The sequence below is a fragment of the Glossina fuscipes genome, unplaced genomic scaffold (genome assembly GCF_014805625.2).
Source record: "Glossina fuscipes isolate IAEA_lab_2018 unplaced genomic scaffold, Yale_Gfus_2 0, whole genome shotgun sequence".
Classification (NCBI taxonomy): Eukaryota; Metazoa; Arthropoda; class Insecta; order Diptera; family Glossinidae; genus Glossina; species Glossina fuscipes.
This window is the reverse complement of record NW_023998414.1, coordinates 29,667,703-29,687,213: the sequence shown is the minus strand read 5'-3', so window position 1 is coordinate 29,687,213 and position 19,511 is coordinate 29,667,703. Positions and strand designations below refer to the sequence as shown.

Here is a 19,511-nt window from a genome sequence, read left to right as displayed (position 1 = left end):
CCCTTTTAGCAACTTGGCGATACGGTATCGGTGATTCTGTCGTAGATCCATTTTCGCAACTCTTCAGCGTTTCGAAAACGCAAGTCAGCCGATGTCTGAACTAATAATAACCAGAAGATGTTATGTATGGCGACTATGCTGGATGCGACAGAACTTCCCATTCGTGCTGCAATACTATATCCTCGACAACTGTTATTGGGAACAGACGACCGTTGCCAAACAAGAGGACGACTTTGCGTCTGGTTAACCGCAATTGCTGGTCTTTCTTACACTAATACATCGTTACAGTTGTCCAATTAACGTCGGTGAGCGTCTGCAGCAATTGTTGCATACGCTACACCACTACACCTTGTTGATTCCGCTATATGCACACCAAGCCTTGAATATTCGGTTTCGGGTTTACTCTCCTAGACTAATTCATGACTGTTTACGCTTGAGTGGGTCGTAGTAGACCCACTTCTCATCGTCAGTTACAATACGCTAGAGAAAGGTCTCCTTTTCTTGCCTGGTCGGCGATGGCATTGCGATGTTCAAACGGTTCGAAATGACACTTTCAGTCAATTCGTGCAGTAGCCATTTTCCGACGTTTTGGATCTTTTCCATCCCATGTAAATGCCTAGAAACGGTAAATTCACCAACTGGTAAGCTATTCGGAAGGTCTGTAGTAAGAGCTTGACTTGTGTTTTTGTCCAACTTTTTTGATCCTCAAGGCGAGGTGAAAACATGACAAAGCACCATACAAACTTCTACAAGTGTTTGATGGTCTTCGGTAGCAGATGCAATTTTGAGCGTTCCATTATTAGCGTCTACATTCACTGAATAGCTCAACAATATTGAATGGAGAACTGTCATTTTAGGTGGATAAAGGTCACAATCACGTACATTAGTATATGGCATCACTTTATCATTTGCACCAATAAATGTCGCTGATCAAAGTATACCTATTAATAATAATATATTGTGTATGTGTCAGTTTTTCGCTACAAAAGTCTGCTTTTTGGTTAAAATGTGTGTTGTTCTTAACAAAAGCTAAAAACTAGAAAATTACCGTTAATTTGGCTAATGCATGGCACATATGTTTACCATGATATTTTCAAAGCTTTGTTTAAACATAGTTCCCATCATGTTGTTGACAAGAACGTGCCGTCCTTAACGAGTGAAATGCGACACTAGCAGATAGGGAAAGCCGTAGTTATTTTTGAATTCTTTCGTTAAAGTGCACAGAAACAATGAAAAATATTTGTAATAACATAAATGTATTATGTTTTTAATTTTATATCGTGTAAACAGAAGGATTGGGGCCGGATATTATTATAGATGATGGTCAACTTTTTCTTTCCACACACACGTTCGCTGTTATGTTAGTTGAGAAGGCACAGTCAGTTGGCAGACCATGTGATGTTTCGAAGCTGACGATAATAACTGTAAAAAATCGGAGATTTTATTACGTGTCCTATGTTTTTTTTTTTTTTTTTTTTACAGTTAGCCTTTTAGTGAATCGACACTTTCAGTTGATCTATGATTTCGATGTAGAACTAACAAACTTTCTTTGAGGTAAATTTTTTGTTTATGTCTTTTGAAAGCTACTAACAGTTAGGCAAACAGGTGAAAAGAGTTTTATGAGTCGATTTCACTGAATTAATGCTATTCGTAGACGTCGTGAAGCCTACGCTTGAACGTGTTAAACATAATCTTGTTTCAACTTTTGGCAGATACGTAATCTAACATTAAAGGGGGGAAAATCGATCAATTGTTTTTACAGTTCGCGTGCGTTACCAATATTTTACGCAAACTTTAACAGTTGGACTATTAGTGATCGAGTTACTGCCGATTTTTTATGAAATATTCCAAAAAAAAAAAAAAAAAACAAGAAAAGAAAAATGAAACGAGTTTTTTGGAATATTATTCACCGCGACTCATGATTTCTCTCTCATCTATTTAGCAGAATATGAACACCGCACTCAGAACACAAGCATCTTTTTGAAGCTAACCAACGCAGGATGTATTATTTGGGTTTTATCATAAGAAAGAAAAACTTCGCCGAAGAGGTAATAACCTAGCATTGAATGTCATCGAATGTCAGTTGCTCAGAACAGAATACTTCAGTGTAGCGCTGCTAACGTTCACGATATCATGACCTTTAGCTGAGTTTACAGAGTCATTGCATCAGTTGCTATTGGTAGTGTTCCTCCCCTGTCACGATTCAGGAATAATATCCTTTGAACTCGATAGAAGAAATAACATTTCGTCCGCCGACAGAGCCCGACTAATGCCAAAATACCTTGCTACGTAGACAAGATAAACGTATGCTGACCTGTCCAAAGCTTAAACATAACACCTGCCCGTAGGTAAATACTTGCAAGGAAAGTAACCCTATCTCTTAGAGTTAATTCCTATATCCGATACATTGTGGTTTCCGCTGCCAATCGCTTAATGTTCAATAATTGTAGTGCTTCGTACATTCATATGCATAATGTTAAATATACGCATCAAAAATCTTATCAAGTATATATATACTTTTCACCTTAGCAAAGCTTAACTTGATCGGCTTATTGTTCCCGCTTGGTCGCTTGGCAGTTAGTTTTCGCAAAGTTGTGCACTTGAGATGGAAAATTGATAAAATTTCTCAGCACAACTTGTCATAGAAATTAGTTAAGAAAATGGGCGTGATATGATCACTCAAAAAAAAAATAAAAAAAGAAAAAGAAAAACGAAAAATCATTGAGTTTTCTAGCCGATGATTTATAGCCTAATTCAGATATCGTTTCGAAATTAGGGATAGCCTGCTATCAGAGCCATTTAGTAATTTCTCCTTCTTTTCGTCCAATGCAACTGAGATGATGGCGAAATATTAATAAGAGTAATGAGTCCGAGTGCGGAAAAAATTTATCATGAAACCATCTCATGTCAAAATCTGCTATGAAGTTTTTAACCGATTGATTATTCAACCTTTTATGTTATTCGTAAAAAAAAAAAAAAAAAAAAAAAAAACATATATATATATATAATAAAATTATTATGAATTTTACGATTTCGACCTTTTTATTGTTTTGATAATAGATTATAAGTGTTTCGTATTATTTATTACATGACAATACGAATATACAACCGTTGCGCAGATATGCAAGAAGCATTAATTTACTAAAAAGGTGTATGGGGCAAACAAACAAACAAACAAACACTTTTCTACGTTTTTTATTATCCTTTTCAATTTTTGTTTTTCTTCTTAACATGTGAACACACACTACTTAAGTCCATGTCACAATAAACACTTTTAATGAAGGATTCGGAAAACAAAAAAAGAAAAACAAAAATAACGCAAGCGCTGGGCAATATTTCAATTTTAATATTCTAACTTTGTATTCAACAGTAACTCAACCAAATACTCGCATGTATATGAAAAATTCATTCATTTTATTCATGGGCATAGAGGATACTTGTATATTACTAGACTAGAATTTATATATGTCTGCACACACGCGCACACATTTGTGCGTATTCCTAATACACACACACACACACATACACACATATATATATATACTATATATATATATATATATATATATATATATATAATATGTCAGTGGATATTATTACAACTTTGATCATTAGTCTTATTATTACTATTATTATTGTTATTATTATTATTGTTGTTGTTATTGTTGTTGTGAGAGGGAATTGCATATGAAAATATCCTTTGCATGTCGAACATGTTTTGTTTGTTTACTTGGTAAATGTTATTATTTCGATATAATATGAAATGTCAAATATTGTTGCAATTTCAATTCTTACTTTTGTTGCTTCTGGATTAAAATAATGAATCGTGTATAGCAAGGGGCCACATATGCGCATATAAAATATTGTAATAAACTTGTCGCATATACATACGATTACACGATGCAGACAATTCGTATACTTATCCATCCATCCATATGTTGTGCAGATTGACTGAATAAATCAGTAAATGAATGAATGAACGAACGAACGAACGAACGAACGAATGAACGAATGAACGAATGAACGGTTGAATCGGTGTATGGGTGAATGGGTGAATGGGTGAATAGGCGAATGAAATGTGCAAAATGTAGAAGGAAAGTTAAATCTCGGGCTTTAAATGCCATCACGATACATGTTTTCTTCTTATTATTGCTATTGTCATACAAACAGTTCATACATATGCAAATTTTAAATATTTTCATGTCTATGCGACATCCATGTAAACACTTTTACATAATAAGGGTACATAAATATAAACGAAATATATAAATAATAATAATATTAAGTTGTGTGTACAGTGGATGCTCTAACTTCTGAATATTGTGAGTGTCTGCTTGAATAAATAATAAATTTTAAATAATTCTGATTGGGATGCTTTGGTAAATTGATGATGAATATCTTGCAACTTCTTCTTTTTAAGCACACAAATATCTGTATATATTTAAGCAAACATATATATATATATACATTATATACACAATGTATATATATTTCTTTTCATACATACACACACATATATATATATATAATATACACATTATATATAATGGATGGTTTGTGCGTTATTTATATATTCAATGTATTAAACGTATTAGTTCATGCTATAGTGGCATATAAAAAATCTATATTAAAGATATGCAAATATGCAAAATCAGTAACTAAGAGCTCATATGGTGCAAGCGTGGCTAATTTTCATGTGATGAAATCTCTAGATAACTAACTATATATGTACGAGTTGCCAACTCTAAAATGATACATAATCTGTTGATTACACCTGCGTCTACATAAATTTAAATAGATTTTAGCATCAAATTATAATAAGAGAAGGAGAGAGATAGCGAGAGAGAGAGAGAGAGAGAGAGAGAGAGAGAGAGAGAGAGTTCAGTAATTATATCGAAGAGGAAAGAGAATATTAAACGGGTAAAATGTAAAGCAAAAAAAAAAATTATTTTCAAAATTGTAGATAACAAATGAAGAAGATAGACGCACCTCAGGACCGATTTTGAATGAACTCGTTATATTTGTGCCGACGTATGTAACATGCAAAACGGTTTTAGATGGACCCACCTTTTATTATACCGATAGATTTAGAATCATTTTCTGAATCAATCTAAGTCTGTCGGTCCGTTTGTCCGTTTGATACCTTTCTATATAAATTTATGTTTAGGTTGCAATTTTTGCAGATATTTTGCTGAAATTCGGTACAGAAATGTGCTTTGACGCTATTGAAAATGGTTTGGATACACATTTTCGATCATTCCCCATACAACGTATTATTTTAAAAAGTCGTTGCATGCAAAAAAATTGCAATTGGCAAAATTTTTGGACCAAACTCGCTGTGTTATAGTATTTCGTCAATCTTAGTTGGTATGAAAAATTTCGTTCCGCTGGGACCCTCTCTCATGTAGCCGTAAAATGGTATAAATTTCAATGTGTCATGCTGGAAATTATTTTATAAGAGCAAATTAACATAGAAATCCACCTTACCGAACATGGATCACGTAGCTCTATTTCTCGGATATTTCGAGCTTTCATGAAAAGTGTGCCGTTGCATGGAAATAATGTTCAACTTTACTTTTGGTGTACAATGTAACAAGAACGAGTGATTAAATGCATAAGGCGAAGTGGGGTAGGGTATCTTATAGTCGATCTTGCCCGACAATAATATGCTTAGTTGTTTCATTTCACGATTCCAAGATTTGCGATTCAATTTACGTATTATTCTTGAACAAATATTGCATAAGAGTCCGCATATATCAAGTGTATGAAGTGTCGAGCATTAAGTGAAAATTATAAAATATATGCAGATATTTAAAAAAAAGAAAAATTCCGCATCGAGATAACTGACGTATACATGAATTTGTGTATCGTTTATGTTTCGTTTTATTTTTCAAAAGTTAAAGATGAAAACATTTATGGTATGCATGGATAGAATATCGTAAGTGATAATATATTGTGAAAGCGATTTGCGCAAATTCGTTACAAAGATTTTCACTGCCAGGATAAGCACTGCTTTGGTCACAAACCCTTAATTTTGCTCAAAAAAATTAATATCGATTATTTACGGGAGTTTCGTATGACTTAATAGATCTGAGTGAATAAATCTGTTGCCAACACTTTCTGAGAACAAATAACCTTTCACTGGCGAATTAAAGAGGTCCATGCTTAAATTGTCAAACTGGCAGTTATGCGGCCCTCTTTCTCAAAAAATTGTAAAATTTCAATAAAAATGAAGATATAAAGCTGCCTGAGCAACGAAGAATGTCATTAGACGAAGTCGAACAATATTCGTTAAATGTTTAGCAAATTCTTTGATTTCCCCTAAGAGTTCATTATTAACATTTAAACAAGTGAAAACACTATAGTGAGCATTCTTCGGATCTTACGTCAATTCGCTTAATACAATAATTCGATAGTATGGAGGTAAACGCATGAAGAAACTCAAAGATAAAGAGTCAAAGGTCAAACGTAGTTAGGATTTGAAAAATGATTGAAAACTTGGGAAACAATTTGTTCTAAATATTTAAAGGATATTGAAATGATTCAAGATTTATTGTACTAAGTGCTTATGAAAAACAATGAAATTATGACTAAGAAACCGTAATGAACAATAGCTGCCAGAACTGAGGCGAGCGTTGAAGCAAAAACGACAACTACATGCCAGGCGCTAAATAAGGTGATTTTGTAACACAACTGCGCTGACTCGTTTGTCGCGAAACATTTTAGCGAAACACTAGAAACATTGAATTGAGATGACTTGTCCTGACGAGTGAAACAAGCTATCTATATGTACATATATACATATATGTTTCATACAAATCTACATATTTATGAGACAATGACAATATTAAGGACAATGGCGGGAGAAATCACTGTAAGACAGAAATGTAATAAAAAAATTAATATTCGAGAATGTCATTGAAATGTAAAGGAAACAAAATTATTCCTGAAAAATATCCGAAAGCGTCAACACTGTGTACATTTTCGTAAGGCTTGCATCAGGTGCCATTTCTTTTTCTTTTCTTTTTTTTTTAATATTTCCACATTTTTGATTGTGGATCGTAAGTGTGCGTGGGTAAGTGCGGCCAAATTGATACGATTTGTCTTTAAATTGTGATGGATAATTTATTATCAAATGTTTCGTCTCGCTAAACTTTAACGCACGTGGCCGCAATTTGTATGCGAAAGAAGTCATCAAGCAAGAAAAATATGTGGAACTTATTAATGGGTACATGGATACAACGATACGAGCTTTTCAATCTTTTTTTAAAAAACGAAAGGCGTTCCCCTTACAATAACTCTCTAGAAAATATCATTTTCAGGCACAATTGTAAGCACAGTTTGAATACAAAGAAGGAAATAATTTGAAATATGGTGACTATAGTTTCGAAAAACCATGGTCGAGAGAAAGGCCCTTGATGCTTTGAAACGTATTCTAGATATATATTTTGCTATTTTATCACATTTTTTGAACATTTTTTTTTGCACGAGTCTTGCAATACCGGGGCCATAAAAAGTCTGCTTCCCTGTTCAAAATTTCAGCTCCTTTTAGTATACCTGTGCTTCAGCCCCCTTAGTATCGCAATTTTACTTGTGGCGAAATGACGCAGAAGACCCGTATTCACAACTATCATTGGAAACTTCATCCCCATATTTTTCTTCAGCAAAATATTTCTTAGCAGGAGCACTAATTAGTGGCCGTCTTGATGCCATTACAGCAATATATTTTTGCTTCGAAATGCTTTTAAATGAGCAAAAGCATGTTCGGCAATCTGTTAGAGAAGCTAAAAATCAACAGGTAAGACATTAAGGTAGAATTTTCCGGTAGGGATCCATTTGACGTAGATGATCTTTGCGGAGCTCTCGATGAGATGATCGAATTTTGAAGGGAAAAAATTTTCTTGCACGTAATGAACTTTTTTACACGTTTTCTAAAAGGATCAACGGATCTTATAAATCATGGAAAATAGATTTGGCGGGAAAATTTCCATCAATTTCGCTGTTCAGTAAAACAGTGAGAAATTCAAAGCATACAAGAATACAGTTTTGAGATTTTAATGGAAAAGATCGCGGAATATTGCTCGCCTGTAATTAAATTAGTGAGCGATATTGTCAAAGTTATTGCAAATTCTTAAATAATTTAAAATTGTTTTTGTGGTATACGCACGAACGAACGAACGAACGAACGAACGAGCAAAATGAAAATAAAATTTCACTTTCATAAAAATTAATCACCAATATTCTTGATACGTATATGCAAAAACTCACACTTAAGCCATAAGTGTCCACTGCACGCACCTGCAATAATAGAAAAGAACAACCGTTAATTTAAATAAATATATACGAAAATCTCATTATATAAAAACTGTCATCGAGCGAACAAAGCAAAACAAAACAAAACAAAAAAAAAAAAAAAAAAAAAACATATACATAAATAAATAGTTAATTTTTTCTTTTTTCTTTTACTTATTTCGGTCGCGTTTATACGCAGTCACACATATTTAAATAAAAGTTAATAATAAATAAAACACTTGTTTTTTATGTGTTCACACATCTGCGCATTGTTAACATTTATGCTTGAATGCTTATGATGCCGCGAACAGCAACCTCTTCAGCGCCAACAAAAACAAAAACAACAACAACAACAACAATGAGAATAACCGCCAGTATTGTGTTACGCGTTTTATTAAAAATTATGACTCGTTTACATGTTCATGCTTATAGAAAACATAATACTTTCGGCAAAGAGTTCGTAACTCACGCACAAAGGAAACTATAGATATTTTTAAGTCCATCGTCTTCGTCGGATTTTACCATCAAAAGTTAATTAAATTGTATAACAGATAGGAGCAGCAACGCAAGGGTCGGGTCTACAGTACAATTAATTTATTTGCAATGACAATGAACCATTAAATCGGGCGCTTTTAACTCTCCGAGTTGTCATTCAATCATTAAAGTAAATGAATTTATCGGCATAGATTTCAATAGCATTTAAGGGCATCCACTACGAGCAGTGATCGAAGAGAGACAAAGACGATTCGGTTTGGTTGTTAAAATTCCATCTTAAACCAATAAGTAGATCCTCGGATTATTACTTTTTCTTTTTTGCTCTCTCTCTATCTCTCTCTCTCTCACTTTCTCTTTCCTATTCCTTTTTAGTTTTCACTTGTTCTTTTTCATTCGCTTAGTCTTCCCATCTTTGCCTATCTTACTTTTCCGGTTTTATTTGTATTCTATATATCGAATTGATAAGATCAGGCTATACTTGGAGTGTTAATTATCTACCCTTCATTAAGATGCGGCTTTTGTGTCCATATTTGCATGTCGCTTCAGTTTTTACGATTAATTCCTTTAGCCATGCATCGACATTTAACTACCCGTTTACCGAGATTTTTAAACGCAGTGCTCACCTAAAATAATCAAATGTTCACCTGTTTAGCCGGTCGTGTAGAGCTGTTAAGAGTAGCTTTCATTGTTCATCTGATCGTAGGCTGGTCCCTCGTTCAATTTTCTAACATTAAATCTATATTTAATTTCGTTTCTCTCGTCCGCTTGACATATGACTATTTGTCCGCTAGCAAAGCTGAATTATCGTCAAATTTGATGAAGCTTTGTCCGATCGGCATACTTCCTCCGACGTGATACCAACTAATGTCATAATATACATCTCTGGTGTACATGTCTGTTGCTGCAGTTCCTAGCATAAGATTTTGATTTGTTTTAGATCCGTCTATCCGTCTACCGTAATCATTATTCCATCGATTACAAGATTCTCAGCTAAGATAATTGTGTATAGGTCCTTTGATTGCTAAAATTGAGGTAAAAACTTATCTCTAAATATGTGGTACTCCAGAATGACTTCGAAAATTCAATGGAAGGATTCTATTGTTTTGAAAATATTTTACGAACTACAGTTTATTAATTTCATATATATGTGTAACACATATATGTGTTTCCTACGGTTTAGGGAACGACACGTTTCATCAATGGAAAGAAAAGAAAGATTTAGTGATAACGAAATCCTTGTCAACAATAGAAAACTGATTATGATAAGGAAATTTTTCATAATTTTTTCCTTCGAATGGTGGCGTGGCTGGCGGGTGTCTAAAATTCGATCTAACGGGAATACGGTTTTCTTGATTGTTTACTTTTCGTGTTTCTTCCTCTTCTTTTTACTGCAATTTTTGTTTACATTTAACACACATGTTTCGTAATATTTGTCTGCCTGTGTGTGTGTGTGTGAATGGACGTGTTTATAAATTCCCAGCATTGCTGTGGTACTTAACGTTAATTGCAATTTGTGTTACGTTACTGGTATATTGTAGATTATTATAGACAAGGTGGCTTCAGCAGCTGTCGAAACTCAGACACCGAACGTCAGTTAGTCAGAGAATTATGTAAGCTTGTATTATTTTTTTATTTTATTTTATTTTTATTTTTTTTTTATTTATTTATTTTTTTTTTTGATACAATATAATACACATGAGAGTGTATATATGTCGGTCTTTTAACACAACTTAGGTCAAGGTGAGCAGCAACAAAAATATAAGGAACGAGAAAATATATGACTTATAAAAAAGTAACTTTACTTATTAATCTACAAACTAATGCTTGATGTTGCGACAAAATGTATGAAAGTAGGTTTCGTTCGTTCAGCGTACACTTTTCCTGGTCCTTCTCCTTCGCTTTGCCTGTACGTTTTTCTGTACGTGTATTTGCATACATGAGAGCATTTTTGAAATAATTTATTGGTTTATTTTTCTTTTATTTCATTTATGTATTTTCATTATTTACACTGGTCTCTGGTTTTCGTTTTGGTGAATTTTAACAAACAGAAGGCCGTGTAATTATTTATGTTATGTTATGTTAATTTATTTAAATTTATTATTATTGAAAGGAAAAAATATATATACAATTAAATGTATTTACGTTTTGTTATTGTAATGTTTAAAACACATTAAAAAGTACCAGGCATTGACAGATTCTAGATTTATAACTAAAAAAAAAAAAAAAAAAAAAAAAATGAACAGAATAAACAATTGATCTTTGCTTCGTTTAAACGAAATGATTATAATAAATTCAATTTTCAATTTCGAACCTAAGCAATGCAGATATGCAAGAAGGAGAGCAGCTTCGAACGAGCCAGCGCTAGCTTTTATAAAGCATCGTTATAAGAGTTAGTATCATATCTAATAGATTTGGAAGTGAGCGACTTTGCCTTAACCCTTTCCACTTACATTTTCTCCTATCATCTTATCTTACATCAACTTCTATATCCAGTAAGGCTCGACATTCTATTCCTTCATATTATTTAATGTGTTTTCCTTCTTCTTCCTCTGTAGTTTTAAATACTAAACATTATGAAATTTTAAAAAATTACGATTAGCGGCAAGGTAAACAAAACAAACTAGGTGTGCGGAGGGTTAAAGTAAATAAAAAATATATGTCAATATATGAAAGGATTCAACAAAACTGGGGCACGCGCCTATGGTTACGCACAAAAAATTACGCAATTATTCCAAAATTTAGAATATTTTATGTGTCCATTGTGTGTGCGCAATGACGTCAGATCATAAACTATTAGCAAATTAAAAAATACAAGTGAGAAAATTATATTCAGTCGCGACCTTTTATATCCATCAACGTTGGCCTAAACAAGGTAAACAAAATAAAAGAACTAAATTTTCATGCTCTGCAATGTGGAGTGGGCGCGGGTAATATTTTTCTATTTTGAAACTAAAAGTTTTGCTCGCTTAGGCTGGCGAGTGTTTTATAGGTGTGTCCTTGGAAGAGTTTGGACCAACTCCAAAAACTTTTTACTTTGTTTTTAATGTCACAAACTCTGTAAAACTCTCTTATCCCGATTAGCTGAAATACAAGCCCGGACTATCACCATTACAAAGTCATTCAATTTCGATAACCAAGCGTTTTAAGAGAACGACTGCAATTCCATAGATCGACTAGACTTTTTACTCTCTGTATTACGCTGATATTCGAATGCGTTAGCACCGAGCGCTGATATCCTTCGAAGATCCCTTGAATATCTTTAAAAAAACATTCATTGCACTTCTAAGCTTATGATTTATATCTCGATCCTGGTAGGAATTGGTAGGATCGCGGAGTTTATGGAGCAAAATGATTACATTTCCAGCCATCTTGTTGAATTGGTTATTAGCTTGAATTATAATTTCTTTTTCAACATGAAATGTATTTATGTAACTAGGTAATCGCCATAAGGTTTTATTGTCACCGAATAAGAAATGAAGAAATGAAATGAAAGAACAAAAATTGCCCGCAAAAATACAAGACAAAGAGACGGACAGATGGACAAACAAGCTTAGATCTTTTCAGAAGTTATATTAAAAGATGAATCTATCTCAAATCACTCAGGCTGCTGATGTATATACATTTTCAAAAATTTTTCATATACACCCTACAAAAAATGGCGTAAGTTATAAGAAGTGAAGCCAAGTATCATGTGATTTGTTGCTTTAAAAAAAAAAAAAATTTCATTTATTTGTTTACTTTTGAATTTGTTACTTTTTTGGTGATATGGGCTCGAGATGTTCCTAAATTTTAAAATGCGATGTGTTGTCGCATCAATAATGTGTACATAAATAGTTGCGACCGGCTTGCAAATAACATAATGCTTTGCAATTTTTATGCAGTGACTTGCAGTGAAGGACTTTTTTCTTGTTCCCTGTCGTTTTTCAGCATTATGTGCACTAATAATTTTACCCGAATATGTCAGCCTTTGCATATATCAATGTAAACTATACAATATAAGCATCGCTGTATTGCAGCAACTGTCTTTTATGTTTATACCAAAGTTAAAAAGATAATTATGCTTGGTTAACCATTGCATAGTGAAGAAAGAATTAAAAAACAAAAAAACAAAAAAAACAAAAAAAAAAATGAATAAATAAATAAACAAGAGTACAAAGAAAACGAACAAAAGAAAACCAAAAAAGTTTATAGAGACCTGTGCCCATGCATATCTATCTGTTCAAATAAGAAAAGCATAAAATATAATAGAAAAATAAAGAGATATATATATATAAAAAAAATAAAAATAAAAATAAAAAAAAAAATTGAAATATGTCATCAAATACATGCACACACACACAGAGAGACACGCAAGTCCGCTAACGGGGTAGAGCCAGAGTACAAAGGAAACAAAACAGGAAGAGAAATGAACGAAACGGTGAGAAAAAAAAATGTATGACACATTTATGCTGGTGGCATTATTTTTAAATTTAAATAGTTGACCCAATTTTTATTAAAACTTCAACAAGCTGCTGTGATTTAAAATGGAAAAGAGCAATAGCAGAGCAGAAAATTGTTGCTGGGAACACCTTTTGTTTGCCGGTTATCTCTCACCTATTTCCTCTGTTCAAAGGCTCGCGCGCGCACAATGTTATCACACGATGCTTGCGCGCGATAGCAATCGCATCGTAAATGAACAATTTTACGGTTTTGCATAATTATAAAATGAAAGAACAACAACGTGTTTCGGTTGATTGTTTGGTTTTGTGATTTCCGCATCCAATTCTAGATGCCGTTCAATCAACGTTTAAGAAAACTTAAGAAATGTGAGGACATCCGGAAAAGAAAAGAGTCCAGAGTTCAAATGGTTCAACTACAACTAGCCATTAAATAATTGGGTGAACGAAACTATATCTATATATAAATACTTGTCATTTTTGGGGAATAACTAATGAAACGAAAACATATCTTCTCCGAGGAGGAAGAAAATCAATGATAAAACGTATTGGGAAATGAAGAACAATAATTTAAAGTGATGCAGGGCACTGGCTTTTTAACTTCCGTGTTATGCAAAGTAAAGGACAGGAGGAGATTTGCCATCTGGCAAAACTGAATAATAACCGAAATCATTGAGAAAAATCTAAGAGTACAAGGCCTACACTTGCGAGGAATTGAGAAAATTCAGGATTAAATAGAGATTCTGCTGCATTAACTAAAGCGAAGAATCGGACGATCATCTATCTGTTTTTGAAAATTATGTAAAATGTATAATGAAACACAGATAAAGTATTTCGCCGACCACTTATACAATTTTACATTTAAAGTAAATAACACGATGGTCGCGGCTACAAATCTCAAATGCGATAGAGTTTTCGATACAAGCGAGCATATGATCTCCGTTATCCGGCAGCCTTTACAATTCAATTTATTGACAAAGTAGATAGATAATAAATAAACATAGCTCGGGTGATATCAATTTTTAGGGGAACTTTCAATACCCATCGCTTCAAGTTGATGTGTTCGCATTATCGTCGTAGCAGACAAGAAATATATCTGAAATTAATTTGTAGATGCCTTGAAGAATTTGCGCCGGCCAATGCTAAATGATTAACGTATGCTCTTTGGAATCGAAACTACTAGAAGTTCTGATTGCCAACGATCGACAACGATGACACGCGTTCTCGTGACAACTTGTGAAAGTTAAAAGTTATCATAAAATTGAAAAACTTTTACGCGGCTCTAGTGTACATTTCCACGATGGCTGTTGATTTGTGATAACGAGGGCAGTCATACGAGGATGAAGATTTCCTAACTTCTCTCCCTCACCCCGTATATTCAACAATGCATGCAGCAAAGTTAGCTAGTATACATTCACTCGACTGGCTTGTGGTTTCTATGAGCTATAATATATATACAAATATAATACAAAGTCGGATCAAGTAAAAGATAATTCTAAATTTCTAATTATTAAAAATTTGAAACAAAATTTTGATACATATTTACTAGGACTGAATTTTATAATAAAAAAAATAAAAACCGATGTTGACCGATGTCATTTAGTTCCTCGCATTAACGTGTCAAAGACGGTTTCGAAACAACATGGTATGGAATTTTTGTAACACGGTTTTGATACAACACGATATTGTTTCTTTTCTTGTTCCCTCGTTTATAAGAGGACTGCCCGGTAACTTTCCGACAAAAATATAGATTAGCTATAGTCTTTGATGAGAAGTAGTTTCGTGAATCGCCTTTATTGTTTTTTAAATATATCTTTAGCGTTTGTATGCTTTCATCATTTTTATTATTTTTTTTTTTTTAAATTTCAAGTTAACTAAGCTAGTTTTTCATTTATATATGTATATACGCGGAAAGAAGCTTCCAGCTCTCATAAAATTGTGCCTTGCAGCACTTGTTTCTTATATAATAGGATACAGATTGACATGATTTATATTATTTCAAAATTTGGTTTAACAAGGGCTCGATCTAACACAAAACAGGTTTTGATATAAATACAGTGGTGGTTACCACGAAGAAAATAGTCACAGAAGGAATAGCATTCTAGTAGGTATATGCCCAATCGTTGTTACGCCTTTATCGAACAAAACTTCCCTAAAGCTGCAGCCAAATATCATAAAAATTTCATGCACCGCACGACTGCGAATTAAAATCATCATCAGGCCGACAAGCACAGTCGGGCTTGTCTTACCTAAGTAGCCTATGCCGTAGCCTACTTTCTTCCTTCTTCTTGTTTTCTAATCACTTCTGAATTCTCTTTTCACTTGAAGACGTAACGGAGATTTTCTTCAATTCTTGCTTATAGTAAAATATTTATTCAATTTTTACGCGGATACTCGTTTTATTTCGTTTTTATACTCAACACATTTTCAACGCCTACAAGTTAGGCTTCAATGACCCCACAAAGTATAATATGTGTATTGACGATCAGCATCAAATTCTGGATCGATTTGACCATATCTGTCTGCCCGTCTATGTAATGTCTGTCGTAAACCTTCTCCTGACCGCAAAAATGAAGCTGAAGCAACTCGGAATATGGCAAAAGCCATTGGTCGGTATTGAAAGTGAGTCAAATCGGTCGAAGGACCCATCTTCAATAGTACGTGAAGTGAGAGAAAGGAATAAAAAATTGACTTTTTGATCGTTACTCATAAACGGTAGCATACAAGTGTACAAAAATGTGAAGGGATTCCTTGTGGGTAATATTGTCGCACCTGCACTATACTGCAAAAAATTGACCACGATTGCCCAATGTTACAGTGTATCAAAATTTTGTTTTTTTTTTTTTTTGTTTTTTTCAAAATATCCCATAAAGTGTATAAATTCGCAGCTGGTTTCAAATGCGGAATGCACATAAGCATACCTATGTGTTCGTGTGTCTACCTGCCCGCCAGCCCAATTTTGTAGTATCTGTGGTAAACATACTTTGGAATTGACATAAGTTTTTCAAAGCACACGCCTACAATGCGTACACGCCTATGCGACAAGAACTCCGTATTTAGTTGTTTTACTACTTTTTTGCCTTGTTTAGGATAGCGGTGATGGATATAAAAGATAAGAGATTCGATTACGACCGAATATAACTTTTTTACTTGTTAGTCATTTCTTTCATTTTCTTCGATAAACTATTTCGTCGCTTACATCATATGTTTGATATATATATATATATATAGAAAAGCGCTTTTAACATGTTAGACATGTGTATGTATGAAAATCAATTGAAATGCGTAATTTCTCTTTGCAAAACCCTAATGCTACACTTTTTTATCTTTTATTCATTTATATATAATTTTAAATATTATAATAAAAATATTTCTGGTTTAAGTTCTGCATATGCACTTGAAACTTTCCCTTCCAACGTTTTATGCTCAAGCACTCTTAAAAAAAAAACAAACAAAAAAAACACACACACAAACACACACACACACACACAGACACAGTCACACACACACAATACAACACACCAAACACAAAAAGGTTGCATGCATTGTGGAGATGAATATGAAGTAAAATGAATTTTTTTACAGTTTTCAATACAGTTGTAGGAACAAATAACTTTCAATTAAGTATTTTAAGCCTGCAGATAAAGACTGCTCTGAAAACTAATGAAACCAGGAAACTGAAGGGAAATGCACTAAAATTTACCACTTAAAGTTTAAAAATAATAAAAAATTATTATTATTATTATTATTATTATTATTTTTATTATAAGAAGGAAATGTTGTACAATGAACTCGAAGGGTCAATAGAGAAAATTCCTGTACCTTCGCAGGCATATGCTTTTGATGGGAGAGAGATTTATTTATATGCTGAAAGTAAAATTAGTTTTCGCTAAAGCATAACAAAAGATTATTTATAATTAACTTGAAAGTAAATAAGAAAATTTTATTAACTTTAGTACGACGAATTTTAGAGAAAAGCTTTCCCGTTATTTGTGCAAATGCGAATAAACCAAAATTTTGAAAAGCCTTTATGCAAAATTTCAATTCAAGTTTATAGTTTATTAATAGTTGTAAGTGAACTGACGCTCGATTGGCGTTAGTCCGCAAATTTTCTCTTTATTTCGATATTATGCCGACAATTATGCCAAAAAAATTACATTTTCAGTCGCAACAGCTGCAAGAAGAATCAGCACATAAACATAAAGACGCGGCTTGAGAATATACATAATCTACGCGATGTCCCCGAACATTTTTTCGCCACAAATATGAATGCAAAAAGTGCTTTCGAACACATATCAAGGTACAGCCTTTTTTTTTTATTGTTTATTAGCGTAGTCCTCCCTCTTTCTTAAGGAGTAAAAATAAAACAACTAAAAACTTTATAGTGTTATACCCTATACTGGATCGCTTAATAAAGTGATTCATGTAACAACTTTTGCAAATAAAGCGTCATATGGGAAGAGGGAGAGAAAGTAGTTCGATGCGAGCCCTTTTCAATGATGCTCATCCTTGGACCAAATCGTTTCGGCATATCAAATTTCACCAATAACTATCACAAAAAAAAAGAAGAAGACAGTCAGACGAACAGACAAGATCAGGTATCCTAAATCGATCGGTATAATAAAAGTTAGGTCTATCTCAACATCTTTTAATATATCTTTGCATCACAAGTGATGCAGTATTCAAGTCGCAGTCGATAGTGTCTCAAAAAAAAAAAAAAAAAAAAAAAAAAAAAAAAAAAACAATAAATAAATAAATAAAAAGTTCCAGAACTTTACCTATAGGTCTTTCAAGAAGTATAAAAGCTGTTTACAACTCATAATTAACTGGTGCCGAGGATCTTGCGATGGAGAGTCGTGTAAGCATCTAAACTCGGCCAATTCATCCGCCAATGCTTTATGATTGGAAAGAAATTCATTGACATGTGAATTATGTAAAACGTCGTTGATCATCAAAAATGACGGTCAGCCAGTCTACGTGCTCTCATTTATTGTTTGCCAAAATCGAAAACCACTGTAGTTTGCAAGCAAATTATAGGACTTATCTAAAAGAAGAGATGATAATCTTGGTTGCTAGTGCTCAACCTCTTTTCTTTTAGTCCTAGAATTTGTTGTTGTTTGCTCCAAATAAATTGTACTAATACTAATATTTGAATATACTGCAAGATATTCTAATTAGGCAAAAGTTGAAACTTGATCGTGTTGCAAATGAAATGCAAATCATTTGCTTTGTTTAATGTCCTTAGATGTCAATTCGATAGTGTTAAGTCAATTGCACGCAATAGTTTTTAATAAACTCTTTTTATTTGAAGTCTATAAAGCAAAAAATATCATCATAAGCTGATGGTATTTTATAATAGTAACCCAGATTATATTTATAATGAAAATGAATAGAATGAAGGAATGATAAACCATATGTATTTGTTTCGCAGACAGAAACCTGACAGGCATTACACCATTTATGATATAATAAATGAGTTATCATAAACAAACAAAAACGAAATATGTGGTAAGAAATACCCAATTAATAGTATTTTGCGGTGAAAACAACTTAACTGTATATAAGTAACTGGGAAATTGACTTTTATATCATTAATTAAATATTGTACATACCAAACAAATGAAACTCAAGTAATGATGAACAAACACATTTATAGATTTATATATATATATATATATATGTGTATATATATATAAATGGAACTACCCAAGCCTATAGCCGCTGTTGAAAGTCATTTATTAGCAGTATGTTAGTTTAGTGAAACGTATAATTTTGTAGTGAGTGTTATATTAGAAAATTTTCTATGTATAGATGAGTTTACATATAACTATGACCGTCAAGTATGTGGCAATTATGATATTCAAGCATGTAAGTCAGCATCATAGGCATGCCAGTTAACATCCACACTATCATTGATATCATCACTATACTCATCGTAAACATTCTACCTTACAAGCACGTTATATGAGTGCGATAGTAAAGTGATTGGCTAGGTTTTCATGATTACATAGTAATGTATGTTTTTACTGTTTTTCTTCTTCTTATAGTTGTTGTTGTTGTTGATATCTTATGCACACTGCGTACGTAGTTACTGAGCTCTAATAACTTAATTAGTTATATTATTTATTTTTACAATGATAGACAGGGTGTCAGAAGTAAAGAGAGCGAGAGAGAAAGAGAGAGAGAGAGACCAGAACAAGTGAAGAGATAAAAAAAGGACAAGCAAATGCCTTTCCAGAGGCAGCAAAAACATGAAAATTAAATAAATAAATTAAACCAGTCAAAATG

At 33.0% G+C, this 19,511-nt stretch overlaps 1 protein-coding gene across 3 annotated transcripts in view; it reads right to left on the bottom strand.

The window, feature by feature from the left end:
• Positions 1–19,511, bottom strand: part of LOC119644625 (furin-like protease 2) — a 251,160-nt gene that overhangs the window by 179,946 nt on the left and 51,703 nt on the right. The window contains exon 2 of one of the 3 annotated variants that reach the window (XM_038044252.1): positions 8,269–8,298. The exons of the other annotated variants lie outside the window; for them this stretch is intronic. The gene's annotated coding sequence lies outside the window, so the exon portion shown is untranslated. The remainder of the gene's footprint in view (positions 1–8,268; positions 8,299–19,511) is intronic. 3 annotated transcript variants of the gene reach the window in all.